The sequence below is a fragment of the Tursiops truncatus genome, chromosome 19 (genome assembly GCF_011762595.2).
Source record: "Tursiops truncatus isolate mTurTru1 chromosome 19, mTurTru1.mat.Y, whole genome shotgun sequence".
Classification (NCBI taxonomy): Eukaryota; Metazoa; Chordata; class Mammalia; order Artiodactyla; family Delphinidae; genus Tursiops; species Tursiops truncatus.
This window is the reverse complement of record NC_047052.1, coordinates 54,478,285-54,494,029: the sequence shown is the minus strand read 5'-3', so window position 1 is coordinate 54,494,029 and position 15,745 is coordinate 54,478,285.

Here is a 15,745-nt window from a genome sequence, read left to right as displayed (position 1 = left end):
TAACTCCATTGCTTTGTTGTACACATGAAACTAACACAACATTGTAAATCATCTATACTCCAATAACAATAAAAGAAAAACGACGAAGTACTAAGTGCTGGCAAAAAAATAAAAATAATGAACAGAAGGAATACTTTTTCAAAGAGATTAAAACACTAAAAAGAACCAAACAAATTCTGGAGCTGAGAAACTCAATAAATGAGATGAAAAATGCATTAGAAAGCACTAGAAATTGATCAGACCATGTGGAAGACAGAATTAGCAAGATCAAAGAAATCTAGAGGGCTTCCCTGGTGGCGCAGTGGTTGAGAGTCCGCCTGCTGATGCAGGGGACACGGGTTCGTGCCCCAGTCCAGGAAGATTCCACATGCCGCGGAGCGGCTGGGCCCGTAAGCCATGGCCGCTGAGTCTGCACGTCCGGAGCCTGTGCTCCGTGGCGGGAGAGGCCACAACAGTGAGAGGCCCGCGTACCGCAAAAAAAAAAAAAAAAATCTAGAAATGATACAGGTAGAAGAGGAGAAAGAACTAAGATCTTAAAAAATGAGGAAATTCTACAAGAGCTATCTGACTTCATTATGAAGGGCGACATTAGGATAATGGGTATCCCAGAAGAAGAGAGGGAGTAAGGGAGCAGAGAGTTTATTTAAAGAAATAATAGCCGAGAACTTCCCAGATTTGGGGAAGGAACTGTATGTCCTTGAAGCTAAGAGAACACCTTATTAACTCAACACAAAAAGACCTTCTCCAAGGGGGCTTCCCTGGTGGCGCAGTGGTTAAGAATCTGCCTGCCAATGCAGGGGACAGGGGTTCGAGCCCTGGTCTGGGAAGATCCCACATGCCACGGAGCAACTAAGGCCATGCACCACAACTACTGAGCCTGTGCTCTAGAGCCCACGTGCCACAACTACTGAAGCCCGTGCACCTAGAGCCTGTGCTCCACAACAAGAGAAGCCACCACAACGAGCAGCCCAAGCACCTCAATGAAGAGTAGCCCTGGCTCGCCGCAACTAGAGAAAAGCCTGCATGCAGCAATGAAGACCCAATGCAGCCAAAAATTAAAAAAAAAAAGACCTTCTCTATTATATTAAAACTGTCAAAAGTCAATGACAAAGAATTTTAAAGGCAGTCAGGGAATAAGGATGGTAATCTACAAAGGAACTAGGCTATCTGTAGCAGAAGCTACAGGCCAGGAGACAGTGGAATGACAGTCTCAAAATACTGAAAGATTAAAAAATGTGTCAAGGGCTTCCCTGGTGGCGCAGTGGTTGAGAGTCCTCCTGCCAATGCAGGGGACACGGGTTCATGCCCCGGTCTGGGAAGATCCCACATGCTGCGGAGCGGCTGGGCCCGTGAGCTATGGCTGCTGAGCCTGCGTGTCTGGAGCCTGTGCTCCACACGGGAGAGGCCACAGCAGTGAGAGGCCCGCATACCGCAAAAATAAAATAAAATAAAATAAAAAAATAAATTAAAAATATGTCAAATGTGCCCAAGGATACTCTATCCAGCAGAGTTATCTTTCCAATATGAATTAGAAATAAAGGGGGACACAGAGTTTTGAGGACATTAGCCCACTGTGGCCCCCTTTGCTCGGCAAAGCAATAAAGCTATTCTTCCTGTCAAAAAAAAAGAGAGGGCTTCCCTGGTGGCGCAGTGGTTGAGAGTCCGCCTGCCGATGCAGGGCACATGGGTTCGTGCCCCGATCCGGGAAGATCCCACATGCCGCGGAGCGGCTGGGCCCGTGAGCCATGGCCGCTGAGCCTGCGCGTCTGGAGCCTGTGCTCCGCAATGGGAGAGGCCACAACACTGAGAGGACCGCGTACCGCAAAAAAAAAAAAAAAAAGAAAAGAAAAGAAATAAGCCTTTCTCAGACAGAAAAAAGCTGACAGAGTTCAACACCAGACCTTCCTTACAAAAAATGCTGAAAGGAGCTCTTCTACCTGAAACAAAAAGGCAAAAGTACACAAAATGTTGAGGAAGGTGATAAACAGATGGATATATCAGAAAATTGCAACTCCATATCACAATAGGTTTTTAAACACTTAATTACAGCATAAAGGTTAAAAAGGAAAAAGTAGTACAAATAACTATAGCCACTTCAATTTGGCAACAAGCTCACAACATAAAAAGGGATAATTTGAGACAACAAAAACAGAAAAGGGAAGAGAAAAAGGATAGAACCCACATAGGCAAATGAAGATAAGATGGTATCAGCAGGAAAAGGACTATTTCATCTATGGGATGTTTCATACAGATCTCATGGGAACCACAGCACACAAACCTAGAGCAGAGACACGAAATATAAAAAAAGAGGAAACTAAGAAAAATATCATAGAAAAGCACTAAACTAAAATGGCAGACAGAAACCCACAGAAAAATAAACAACAGAGCTACAGAGCAACCAGGAAACAAAAGATAAAGTGGCAGGACTAAGTCCTCCTCTATCAATAATTACCCTGAATGTAAATGAATTCACCAGTCAAAAGACACAGAGTGGCTGGATGTGTTAAGCAAAAGCCCAAGGCCCAACGATATGCTTTCTCCAAGAGACTCATCTCTGGGTTTCTAAAACCAAATGCTGGCTCAAAGTAAGGGATGAAAGATGATACTCCAAGCAAATGTCAGCCAGAAGAAAGTGGGTGTAGCCATACTCGTATCAGACAAAATAGACTTCAAGCCAAAAAAGGTAACAAGAGACAATAATGGACATTATATAATCACAAAGGGAACAATTCATCAAGAACACATAACAGTTACCAATACAAATGTACCTAACATAGGAGGACCAAAATATATAAAGCAATTATTTTTTTAAATAAATTTATTTATTTACTTTTATTTATTTTTGGCTGTGTTGGGTCTTTGTTGCTGCGCGTGGGCTTTCTCTAGTTGCGGCGATCAGGGGCTACTCTTCGTTGCGGTGCACGGGCTTCTCATTGCGGTGGTTTCTCTTGTTGCGGAGCACGGGCTCTAGGTGCACAGGCTCAGTAGTGGTGGCACGTGAGCTCAATAGTTGTGGCTTGCGGACTCTAGAGTGCAAGCTTGGTAGTTGTGGCGCACGGGGCTTAGTTGCTCCGCGGCATGTGGGATCTTCCCGGACCAGGGCTCGAACCCATGTCCCCTGCATTGGCAGGCGGATGCTTAACTACTGCGCCACCAAGGAAGTCCCAATTATTTTTTTTTAATAAAGCAATTATTAACAGACCTAAAGGGAGTAAATGACAGCAACACATTAATAGTAGGGGACGTTAACACCCCACTTACATCAATGGATAGATCATCCAGACAGAAAGTCAACAAGGAAACTATAGCCTTAAACAAAATATTAGAACAAATGAATCTGACAGATCTGTACAGAACATTCCATTCAAATGCAGCAGAATACACATTCTTCTCAAGTGAACATGGAACATTCTCAAGCATAGACCATAGGTTGGGACACAAAACAAGTCTCAATAAATTTAAGAAGACTGAAATCATATCAAGCATCTTTTCTGACCACAGTGGTATGCAGCTAGGAATCAACTAAAGAAGAAAGCTGGAAAAATCACAAACATATGGAGACTGAACAACATGCTACTGAACAACTATTGGGTCAGTAAAGAAACCAAAGGAGAAATTTTAAAATACCTGAAGATAAATGAAAATGAAAATATAAGATACAAAAATCTATGAGATGCAGCAAAAGCTAAACTTCTAAAAGTGAAATTTATAGCAATACAGGATTACCTCAAGAAACAAGAAAAATCTCAAAAAACAATCTAACTTTACACTTAAAGTAATTTAAAAAAAGAACGAACAAAGCCCAAAGTCAGTAGAAGGAAGGAAATAATAAAGAAAAGAACAGAAAGAAATTAAATAGAAACTAAAAAGACAATAGAAAAGATCAGTGAAACTAAGAGCTGGTTCTTTTTTTTTTTTTTTTTGCGGTACGCGGGCCTCTCACTGTTGTGGCCTCTCCCGTTGCGGAGCACAGGCTCCGGACGAGCAGGCTCAGCGGCCATGGCTCACGGGCCCAGCGGCTCCGCAGCATGTGGGATCTTCCCAGACAGGGGCACGAACCCGTGTCCCCTGCATCGGCAGGCGGACGCTCAACCACTGCGCCACTAGGGAAGCCCAAAGCTGGTTCTTTAAAAAGATACACAAAACTGACAAACCTTTAGCCAGACTCACTAAGGAAAAAAAGAGAGAGGGCTCGTAAATAAAATCAGAAACGAAAGAAGAGAAATGACAATGGATACCACAGAAATACATTTTTCCAAAGAGGACATCCAAATGGCCAACGGGCACATGAAAAGATGCTCAACATCACTATTAGGGAAATGCACTTTCAAACCACAATGAACTATCACCTCACACCTGTTACAAGTGCTATCCTCAAGAAGACAGGAGACAACAGGTGCTGGTGAGGATGTGGTGAAAAGGGAACCCTATACAGTGTTGGAGGGGATCTAAATTGGTCCAACCACTATGGAAAACAATATGGAGGTTTCCTCCCAAATTAAAAATAGACCTACCATATGATCCAGCAATTCCACTCCTGGGTATATACCGAAAGGAAACAAAAACAGGATTTTGAGGAGATATCTGCACTCCCATGTTTATCACAGCACTAGTCACAATAGCCAACATAATGGAAACAACCCAAATTGATCAACAACAGATGAATGGGTAAAAAGATGTGGTATATATACACAATGGAATATTATGCAGCCATGAGAAAGGAGGACATACTGCCATTTGCGACGACGTGGGTGGACCATGAACTCATTAAGCTAAGTGAGATAAGTCAGACAGAGAAAGTAAGTACTCTATGAAATCACTCACTTAGAAGTGGAATCTAAAAAAGTCAAACCTGTAGAAAAGAGAGAGTAAAACTGTGTTACCAGGGGCTGGGGGCTAAGGTTGATAGTGTTTAAGGGTACGTATTTGTAAGGAGGAGTAAATAAGCCATAGAGATCTAATGCACAGTAAAACGAACATAAACAGTAACGCTATCGTATAATGATGTAATGTGATATTGTTACAACATATATGATGTATCAAAGGAACAGCTGTACACCTTAAGTTTACACAATATTACATGCGAAATTTATTCAATTAGAAAAATTGACATGACAGAGTGAGCACGCCTAGCACGTCCTATTTTAAGACTTTTAAAAGTATCAGATTGTCTACAGTAACAATGAACTCTCGAGAGAAAAAGAATCCCTTGCATATTTAGGGAGCTCTTTGGGATGCCACACCCAAAGCACCTGGAATCAAAGAACCCCCTCTCCTCCGGGCAAGCCTGAGGCAGCGGGAGAGGGCAGGCAGGTCTCCTGGCCCTCCCCCACCCCCAGCGCCGTGAGGAGCGCCGCCAGCCCCACCTGCTGGGCCCCCCGCCGCCCCCCCAATGCCACCTGCTCGCCCCTCCGCGCCCAGGCCCGACAGAGGCGACGGGGTGCACCTCGAGGGCGCGCGCGGCCGCTTCCGACGGCGGGGCTCGAGAGCATCTCCCCGCCTCCCCGGGAACGGCCGCTCATCTAGCGACTCCGGTTGTCACCAGAGAGCTCGCGGCGGATACTCACCCGTCGGGGATACTGTTCTTCCTCACCATGATGCGAGAGGCGTGAGGCTCCTACTCCCCAGGAATCCCACTCTTAGGCTTCTTCTAGAACATACAGCGGATCAGCTGCGGCCGCGGGCGTGCACACACGGGAGGCTGGTGAGCAGACGGTGCTCACAGGTTACCGAAGGCGCACGCGTTGCGCGCGCTCGGACCAGGCGGCGGAGGGGCGCACAGCGCATGCTCCAAGGCCGCCTTGCCTGGCGCGCCCTGGAGAGCAAGCGCGAAGCTGAGGGCGTGAGGCTGCGCGTGTTGGGTGGGCGCGTAGGGAGCGGTGAGGATGGGTTGGTGACCTCTCCTAGACCGCGGTAGATGGTGCGTCCTGCATTCGCTGCCCAGAGAGAGCAAAAGTGCACTGTCCATCCAGATGAATGTCATACTGCCCGTTAGAGCCAGCCCCACCCTTCCGCCGACCATCCCTATTAAATCCTCCAGTATTTGTCTGGTGGGAGCTCTGCTCAATGGAAAAACCCAGCTCCGTGTCCCTCCCCCACCCCCCCCCACCCCAGCTCCCGGTAACCAGGGCCAGACCCACACGGGTCACTGGGACTTGTAGTCCTCAGGGCCTGGCCCACCCACTGTGCAACTCCTTTGGGAATTAGCCGCGCTTGATATGCATCAAATCCGGGTCCCTATGATTTAACGAGGGCCTACTGTGTACTGAACACCTTGCTAGGATTGGTGGGAAGCAGATGAGTTCATGCCCCAGCTCTCGTCCAAGCCCCAGCTCTAGGTTAAGCAAAAATGTGAATTTGCGAAGTACAATGTAATGAAGAAAAATTACGAATTATAGTGCTGTTGGAGGTCACGGAAGGGCCAGAGTCAGAAAGAACTTCCTGGAAGATGTGGGGTTGCAATCAGCCTTTGAAACCTGTACCGATCTAGGTTAGGCAGAAATTGCAAAAACCAGAGGATGGAGGTGGCAGGGAGTATAAAGGAGAGTTTGATCTGGTCATCTGGAAGGCTTAAAGGGGAGAGTGGTGAGCCGGGCTCAGTTGGGCAAGTGGACGCTTTCAAAAAGGGCCTCCATTTTGAGTTCCTCTGCAGTGGAGACATAACTACAGGCACTTATAGGCTTAAATAAAGACACCATCACAGGATTTACTTGTGTGTTTCCGGACTTCGGGGCTCCTGTTTAGGTAAATCTCCTGTAAGAGAAGGGAGGGATTTGAGGCCACAGGGAGAAGCCTTGGGTCCCCCACTCCCCCTGTTCTCCTGGCAGGGGGTTCTCATGGGGTGTGGGAATGACAGATACCTGATCTCACCCGCTTTCTTCTCTGATTCCAGGAAGGAGATTTTGCCTCCTACAAGCCCTGGATAAAACCAAGGTCTCAATTCTGGCCCTGTCTTTCTCCATCTCCCCCTCCGCAACCACTGGAGAGGAACTCCCCTCCCCTCCTTCCTCTGGTTCCTCCCTCATTCCCTGTCCCTAGGGAGACCATTTGTCATTCTGAGGCACCCCCTCCTCATCTGTCACCAGTAGAAGCAGGACACCACTGAGCTATGAACCTATGTGGGGGGTGGCCTTTTCTGTAGCATTCACGGTGTACTCTCCAGCATGACTGGGTTTTAGATGAGTCAGCTGAAGTTCAGCCAGGCCCTCTGTAGAGTCAGGTGATTGCAAGAACTACAAGATATCTCCTTCCTTTCTGAGAGCAAAGTTTACATCCTTGGTGGGAGTCCAGCATCGCAGGGTCACGTTCCTCTGGGCAGGTACCACCGAGCTGGGCCAGGCACTGAGGGAGGGCTTCAGAAGTGCCTGGAAGGAAACAGATCTCAGGACTGGAAGTGATCCACTCACCTGCTCTCAGGAAGCCCATTTAAAGAAGGGAGAGGGGAAAGTGGGACCTTTGGTGGGGTGAAGGGTCAAGGAGGGTTTATGAAGAAACACTCACCATCTCTTCTTATGTCTCCTTGGCCAACACACAGCCCTGCAAAGAATCGTCCTTGAGACACAGGCACCTGCGTCCTCACCTCCTGGTCCCTGAGGGGCCGTCTCAGGGCTCATACGTGTGGGAGCTCTCACTTCCCCACGCTGGACTCTGGCTCCTGCTCTGCTCTCAGCTCCTCCACATGTCCCATGAAGGTTCCCCTGTGCTGCTGTCACCTCCCAAGGCTCCAGGGCCTTTCTCATTTCCACAAAAATGCCACCAATCCTCTTATTTTCTCTTTCTACCTAAACCACTCTTGGTGCAAAATCTATGTCTGAACATAGTCAAATTCAGACCTCAAATTCTAACGCACCTAGATAAGCCAGGAATGCTGAAAGCCGGGATGCTGTTGGGGAGATGGAAAAAGTTGATACAGAGAAGTAGAGAATTTCCTGGCCAATAGGAAAGATGCTGGACCTTAGAAGAGAGTGAAGGGGTCAATGTTAGTGAACATTGAATGACTGTGATTTGAGGTCCATGTGCAGAGAAGGAGCAAGACCATGGTTCATGCATTTAAAAACAAATCCAGGGCTTCCCTGGTGGCGCAGCGGTTAGGAATCCGCCTGCCAAGGCAGGGACACGTGTTCGAGCCCTGGTCTGGGAAGATCCCACATGCCGCGGAGCAACTGAGCCTGTGCGCCACAACGACTGAGCCTGTGCTCTAGAGCCCACGGGCCACAACTACTGAGCCCCCGTGCCACAACTACTGAAGCCCGTGCGCCTAGAGCCCATGCCCCGCAACAAGAGAAGCCACTGCAATAAGAAGCCCGCTCACTGCAACGAAGAGTACCCCCTGCTTGCCACAACTAGAGAAAGCCTGCACACAGCAACGAAGACCCAATGCAGCCAATAATTAATTAATTAATTAATTGATTAAAATTTAGTCTTAAGTTACACTCGTGTCAAGTTTTAAGTGGGAAAATGTGACAGCCATTAGTAAGTCAAGCGTATGTTGTTGTGATCAATAGGGTAATCTCGAAAAGAATTGCACAAAAAGTAATGTAGATAGAAACGTTAAAAATAAAATAAAATAAAGAGACACGCAACGCCCTGAAAAAAAAAAAAGTAAGGTAGAGGTAAAGAAAGTTGAAGATTTAAAATGCATATTATTGGTGAAGCTAAAAAAAATTAAAATAGCACAGTAAAAAATAATTTTTAAAACAAAGAAATTGGAAATGAGGAAACATAAAACAGATGGGCAAATAGAAAGATTAGAAGATTATAAACTTTCATCCTATAAATAAGTAATTACATAGAACATCAATTGGCCCTGAAATTCAATGAAAAGATCTAATGGATGTTTAAAAAAAGACCTAAATAAATGCCAGAGAATGTTTTTCAAGAGAACACTTTGAGTATTGGTATATACAGAGGTGCCTGGAAAGCAAAAAGATACAAAAAGATATACGATGCAAACACCATCAAAACAAAGGTGGTATGACTATATTAACATCACATAAAGTAGATTTTAAGGCAAGAAATAGTATTCAGATATGAAGGGGAACGTTTCCTAATGATAAAATAGGTCAAGAAAAATATGTAATAACCCCAACTCTGTAGGCACCTCATAGATACAAAATCCAATAATATAGATACAAAATCTATAAAAGAATTGTTGACAGTATTAAAGAAGCTAAGCCTATAATCATATTTTGTATTTTGACATGCCTCTCTCATTAACTGCGTTGCACATGAAAAAGTCCACAAAAAAAAAGAAAAAGAAAAGAAAGACATTTGCTATTCCAAGAAATCAAACCCGGAAAAGTAAATAAAATGTCATTTTGCATTATTAATTTGACAGTTTTTAATGCTAAAATCTAATGTTAAATAGAATTTGGAAAAATGATACATCATCAGTTTTTCGAAGGATAAATCAATACTAGTTACTAAGGGCAACGGGGTTATGAAGCTCATCCCTGCCCCCCAACATTTATAGCCTTCCGCCTGAGAATTTAAATCCCAGTAGTTTACCCTAAGGAATAATTAAGGCTGTCCAAAAGAATTACAAGTTGTTATTTTTTATTATGATTATAGTAGCAAATGAGTTGGAAGTAATATAAATGTACAAGAGTAGGAGGTTGGTTAGTTACAAGTTTTCACTTTTATAGAGTGGAGGACGATTCAGCAATTTAAATCATGTTATGGAACATAAAAATAAAATTTCCATGTTCCAAGAAGATATGATAATGTATAAACTAATAAAAGAACCAAAATAAAAAATTAAATCATGTTGTGGAAGCAACTTATAACCGTGTGTGGGGAAGCATTCGTTGGCATGAAACACTTTAAGTTTTATAGGTTTATGACAAAATAAGGTAACAGTTTAGGAAATATAGATATAGATATTTCTTGGGAATTTTTTCTTATCACTCTCAAATATTTCTAAAAAAGGTGAGCTTTTTTTTTTTTTTTTGGCTGTGTTGGGTCTTCGTTGCTGCGTGCGGGCTTTCTCTAGTTATGGCGAGCAGGGGCTACTCTTCGCGGGCTTCTCACTGAGGTGGCTTCTCTTGTTGCAGGGCATGGGCTTTTAGGCATGTGGGCTTCAGTAATTGTGGCCCACGGACTCAGTAGTTGTGGCCCGTGGGCTCTAGAGTGCAGGCTCAGTAGTTGTGGCGCACGGGCTTAGTTACTCCGCAGCATGTGGGATCTTCCCAGACCAGGTCTCAAACCCATGTCTCCTGCATTGGCAGGTGGATTCTTAACCACTGCGCCACCAGGGAAGCCCTGGCAGGCGGATTCTTAACCACTGAGCCACTAGGGAAGTCCAACGGTGAGTCTTTTAAAATGAAGACCCTTTGTTTTGCTGAGCACAGTGGTGGGCTTGGGTGTAAACGTTAAGGAGTCAATTGCTAGATAATCTGAATTGCTCTGCATAAAAATGAGTTAAGAAATTTAGGGTGGGGATTTTAAAAAAAAGAACCTAGATGAATGACATCAAGGAAACCAGAAACATGTGCACTGCACTGGGAAAAAGAGAAGGGAAATCAGCAGTGGGTGGGTGATATGAAACTCCTCTATCTCCTCTGTCACATAGCGGTCAAAAATCTACATTGACCACTCATGACTTTTGTGGAAGCAGTGAATAGCTGGGAGGAAAGATAAATGGATATAGTTTTAGAGAGGAATCAACTCCTTTAATTCATTAATGTTTCCTCCTTAGCTCCTAGGCAATGGGATTATGCTCTTCCCATTTGGGAAAATAATTGAATGGACACTTTCCAATTTCCCTTGATTACTTTCTCTTTCTCTAAAAGAAAGCACATTAAAAACCTAACTGTTGGGCTTCCCTGGTGGTGCAGTGGTTGAGAGTCCGCCTGCCGATGCAGGGGACACGGGTTCATGCCCCGGTCTGGGAAGATCCCACATGCCGCGGACCGGCTGGGCCCGTGAGCCATGGCCGCTGAGCCTGTGCATCCGGAGCGTGTGCTCTGCAACGGGAGAGGCTGCAACAGTGAGAGACCCACATACTGCAAAAAAACAAAACAAACAAACAAAAAAACCTAACTGTTTCCAGCAATCCCACTCGTTGGCATATATCTAGAAAAAACTCTAAGTCAAAAAGATACATGCACCCCAATGTTCATAGCAGCCCTATTTACAATAACCAAGACACGGAAGCAATCTAAATGTCCATCGACAGATGAATGGATAAAGAAGATGTGGTACATATATACAATGGAATACTACTCGGCCATAAAAAAGAATGAAATCATGCCATTTGCAGCAACATGGATGGACCTAGAGATGATCATACTAAGTGAAGTAAGTCAGACAAAGACAAATATTATGATATCACTTATATGTGGAATCTAAAAAAAAATACAAATCAACTTATTTACCAAACAGAACAGACTCACAGACATAGAAAACAAACTTACAGTTACCAAAGGGGGGAGGGGGGAGGGATAAATTAGTAGTTTGGGATTAGCAGATACAGACTATATAAAATAGATAAACAATAAGGTCCTACTGTACAGCACAGAGAACTGTATTCAGTATCTTGTAATAAAGCAACATGAAAAATTATATATATATAATATACATATATATCTGAATCACTTTGCTGTACACCTGAAACTAACACGATACTGAAAATCAACTATACTTTAATAAACTAAAAACCTGACTGTTGCACGACCCAGTTGTCAAGGCTTACTAGGGAACAAGTTTACTCTGTCTCAAAGGCAGAAACATCCATTTCTGTTCTCTTGTTGACCTACCTGCTCTCAGGGCCAGTGAGTGTCCAGCTCTTATCAGAGATCACTACATTTTAGGTGGTAGTATGTGCTTGCCCAGCCAGTGTATTGTGTTAATGCCGATTTCCCGGTTTTGATAATGTACTGTAGTTATATCACCATCAGAGAAGCTGACTGGTGGGGTACTGAGAACTCTGTACTATTTTTTTGTGACTCTAAAGCTATCAATATTTAAGACAGAGAAAGACTAATACTGTATGATATCACTTATATGTGGAGTCCGAAAAATAATACAAACGAATGTGTACAGCAAAACAGAAACAGACTCACCGATAGAGAAAACAAACTAGTGGTTACCAGTGGGGAGAGGGAAGGTGGGAGGAGCAACATCGGGGTGGGGAATTAACAGATACAAACTACTGTGTCTAAAATAGATAGGGCTTCCCTGGTGGTGCAGTGGTTAAGAATCCGTCTGCCAATGCAGGGGACACAGGTTCAAGCCCTGGTCCGGGAAGATCACACATGCTGCGGAGCAACTAAGCCCGTGCGCCACAACTACTGAGCCTGTGCTCTAGAGCCCGTAAGCCACAACTACTGAGCCCATGTGCCACAACTACTGAAGCCCGCATGCCTAGAGCCCGTGCTCTGCAACAAGAGAAGCCACTGCAGTGAGAAGCCCATGCACCGCAACGAGTAGTAGCCCCTGCTCACCACAACCAGAGAAAGCCTGCGTGCAGCAACAAAGACCCAACTCAGCCAAAAATAAATGAATAAATACATTTATTATTTTTAAAAAGATAAGCAGGACTTCTCTGGTGGCCCAGTGGTTAAGAATCTACCTGCCAGGGGCTTCCCTGGTGGCGCAGTGGTTGAGAGTCCGCCTGCTGATGCAGGGGACATGGGTTCGTGCCCCGGTCTGGGAAGATCCCACATGCCGCGGAGCGGCTGGGCCCGTGAGCCATGGCCGCTGAGCCTGCGCGTCCGGAGCCTGTGCTCGGCAACGGGAGAGGCCACAACAGTGAGAGGCCCGCGTACCACACACACACAAAAAATCTTCTAACGGAAGGGGGAAGGGTAAGCTGGGACAAAGTGAGAGACTGGCATGTACATATATACACTATCAACTGTAAAATCGATAGCTAGTGGGAAGCAGCTGCATAGCACAGGGAGATCAGCTCGGTGCTTTGTGACCACCTAGAGGAGTGGGATAGGGAGGTGCAAAAGGGAAGGGATATGGGGATATATGTATATGTACAGCTGATTCACTTTGTTATAAAGCAGAAACTAACACACCACTGTAAAGCAATTATACTCCAATAAAGATGTTAAAAAAAATCTTCCAACAAACAAAAGTCCAGGACGAGATGGCTTCACAGGTGAATTCTATCAGATATTTAGAGAAGAGTTAACACCTATCCTTCTCAAACTCTTCCAAAACATTGCAGAGGGAAGAACACTCCCAAACCCGTTCTATGAAGCCACCATCATCCTGATACCAAAACCAGACAAAGATATCACACGAAAAGAAAATTACAGACCAATATCACTGATGAACATAGACGTAAAAATCGTCAACAAAATACTAGCAAGCACAATCCAACAACACATTAAAAAGATCATACACCATGATCAAGTGGGATTCATCCCAGGGACGCAAGGATTCTTCAATATACAAAAAACAATCAATGTGATACACCATATTAACAAATTGAAGAATAAAAACCATATGATCATCTCAATAGATGCAGAAAAAGCTTTTGACAAAATTCAACACCCATTTATGATAAAAACTCTACAGAAAGTGGGCATAGAGGGAACCTACCTCAACATAATAAAAGCCACATATGACAAACCCACAGAAAACATCATTCTCAATGGTGAGAAACTGAAAGCATTTCTTCTAAGATCAGGAACAAGACAAGGATGTCCACTCTCACCACTATTATTCAACGTAGTATTGGAAGTCCTAGCTACGGCAATCAGAGAAGAAAAAGAAATAAAAGGAATACAAATTGGAAAAGAAGAAGTAAAACTGTCACTGTTTGCTGATGACATGATACTATACATAGAAAATCCTAGAGATGCCACCAGAAAACTACTAGAACTAATTAATGAATTTTTTAAGTTTGCAGGATACAAAATTAATGCATAGAAATCTCTTGCATTCCTGTACACTAACAACAAAAGATCAGAAAGAGAAATTAAGGAAACAATCCGATTTACCATCGCAACAAAAAGAATAAAATACCTAGGAATAAACCTACCTAAGGAAGTAAAGGACCTGTACTCAGAAAACTATAAAACACCAATGAAAGAAATCAAAGATGACATAAACAGATCGATAGATACACCATGCTCTTGGATTGGAAGAATCAATATTGTGAAAATGACTATTCTACCCAAAGCAATCTACAGGTTCAATGCAATCGCTATCAAATTACCAATGGCATTTTCCACAGAACTAGAACAAGAAATTTTGCAATCTGTAGGGAAACACAAAAGACCCCGAATAGCCAAAGCAATCTTGAGAAAGAAAAACGGAGCTGGAGGACTCAGGCTCCCTGGCTTCAGACTATATTACAAAGCTACAGTAATCAAGGCAGTATGGTACTGGCACAAAAACAGAAATATAGATCAATGAAACAGGATAGAAAGCCCAGAGATAAACCGACACACATATGGTCACCTTATCTTTGACAAACGAGGCAAGAATATACAATGGAGAAAAGACAACCTCTTCAATAAGTGGTGCTGGGAAAACTGGACAACTGCATGTAAAAGAATGAAATTAGAACACTCCCTAACACCACACACAAATATAAACTCAAAATGGATTAAAGACCTAAATGTAAGGCCAGATACTATAAAACTCTTAGAGGAAAACATAGGCAGAACACTCTATGACATGAATCACAGCAAGATCCTTTTTGACCCACCTCCTAGAGAAACGGAAATTAAAAAAATAAACTAATGGGACCTAATGAAACTTAAAAGCTTTTGCACAGCAAAGGAAACCAAAATTGAGACAAAAAGACAACACTCAGAATGGGAGAAAATATTTGCAAACGAAGAAACTGACAAAGGATTAATCTCCAAGATGTACAAGCAGTTCATGCAGCTCAATATCAAAAAAACCCAAACAACCCAATCCAAAAATGGGCAGAAGACCTAAATAGACATTTCTCCAAAGAAGACATTCAGATTGCCAACAAAAACATGAAGATGCTCACCATCACTAATTATCAGAGACATGCAAATCAAAACCACAATGAGGTATCACCTCACACTGGTCAGAATGGCCATCATCAAAAAATCTAGAAACAATGAATCCTGGAGAGGGTGTGAAGAAAAGGGAACCCTCCTGCACTGTTGGTGGGAATGTAAATTGATACAGCCACTATGGAGAACAGTATGGAGGTTCCTTAAAAAACTATTTATAGAACTAGCATATGACCCAGCAATCCCACTACTGGGCATATACCCTGAGAAAACCATAATTCAAAAAGAGTCATGTACCACAATGTTCGTTGCAGTTCTATTTACAATAGCTAGGACATGGAAGCAATCTAAATGTCCATCAACAGATGAATGGATAAAGAAGATGTGGCACATTTATACAATGGAATATTACTCAGCCATAAAGAGGAATGAAATTGAGTTATTTGTAGTGATGTGGATGGACTTAGAGTATGTCATACAGAGTGAAGTAAGTCAGAAAGAGAAAAGCAAATACCATATGCTAACGCATATATATGGAATCTAAAAAAGCGGTACTGATGAACCTAGTGGCAGGGCAGGAATAAAGATGCAGACGTAGAGAACGGACCTGAGGACACAGGGGGGAAGGGGAAGCTGGGATGAAGTGAGAGAGTAGCATTGACATATATACACTACCAATGTAAAATGGATGGCTAGTGGGAAGCCACCACATAGCACAGGGAGATCAGCTCGGTGCGTTGTGACGACATAGAGGGGTGGGATATGGAGGGTGGGAAGGAGGCGCAAGAGGGAGA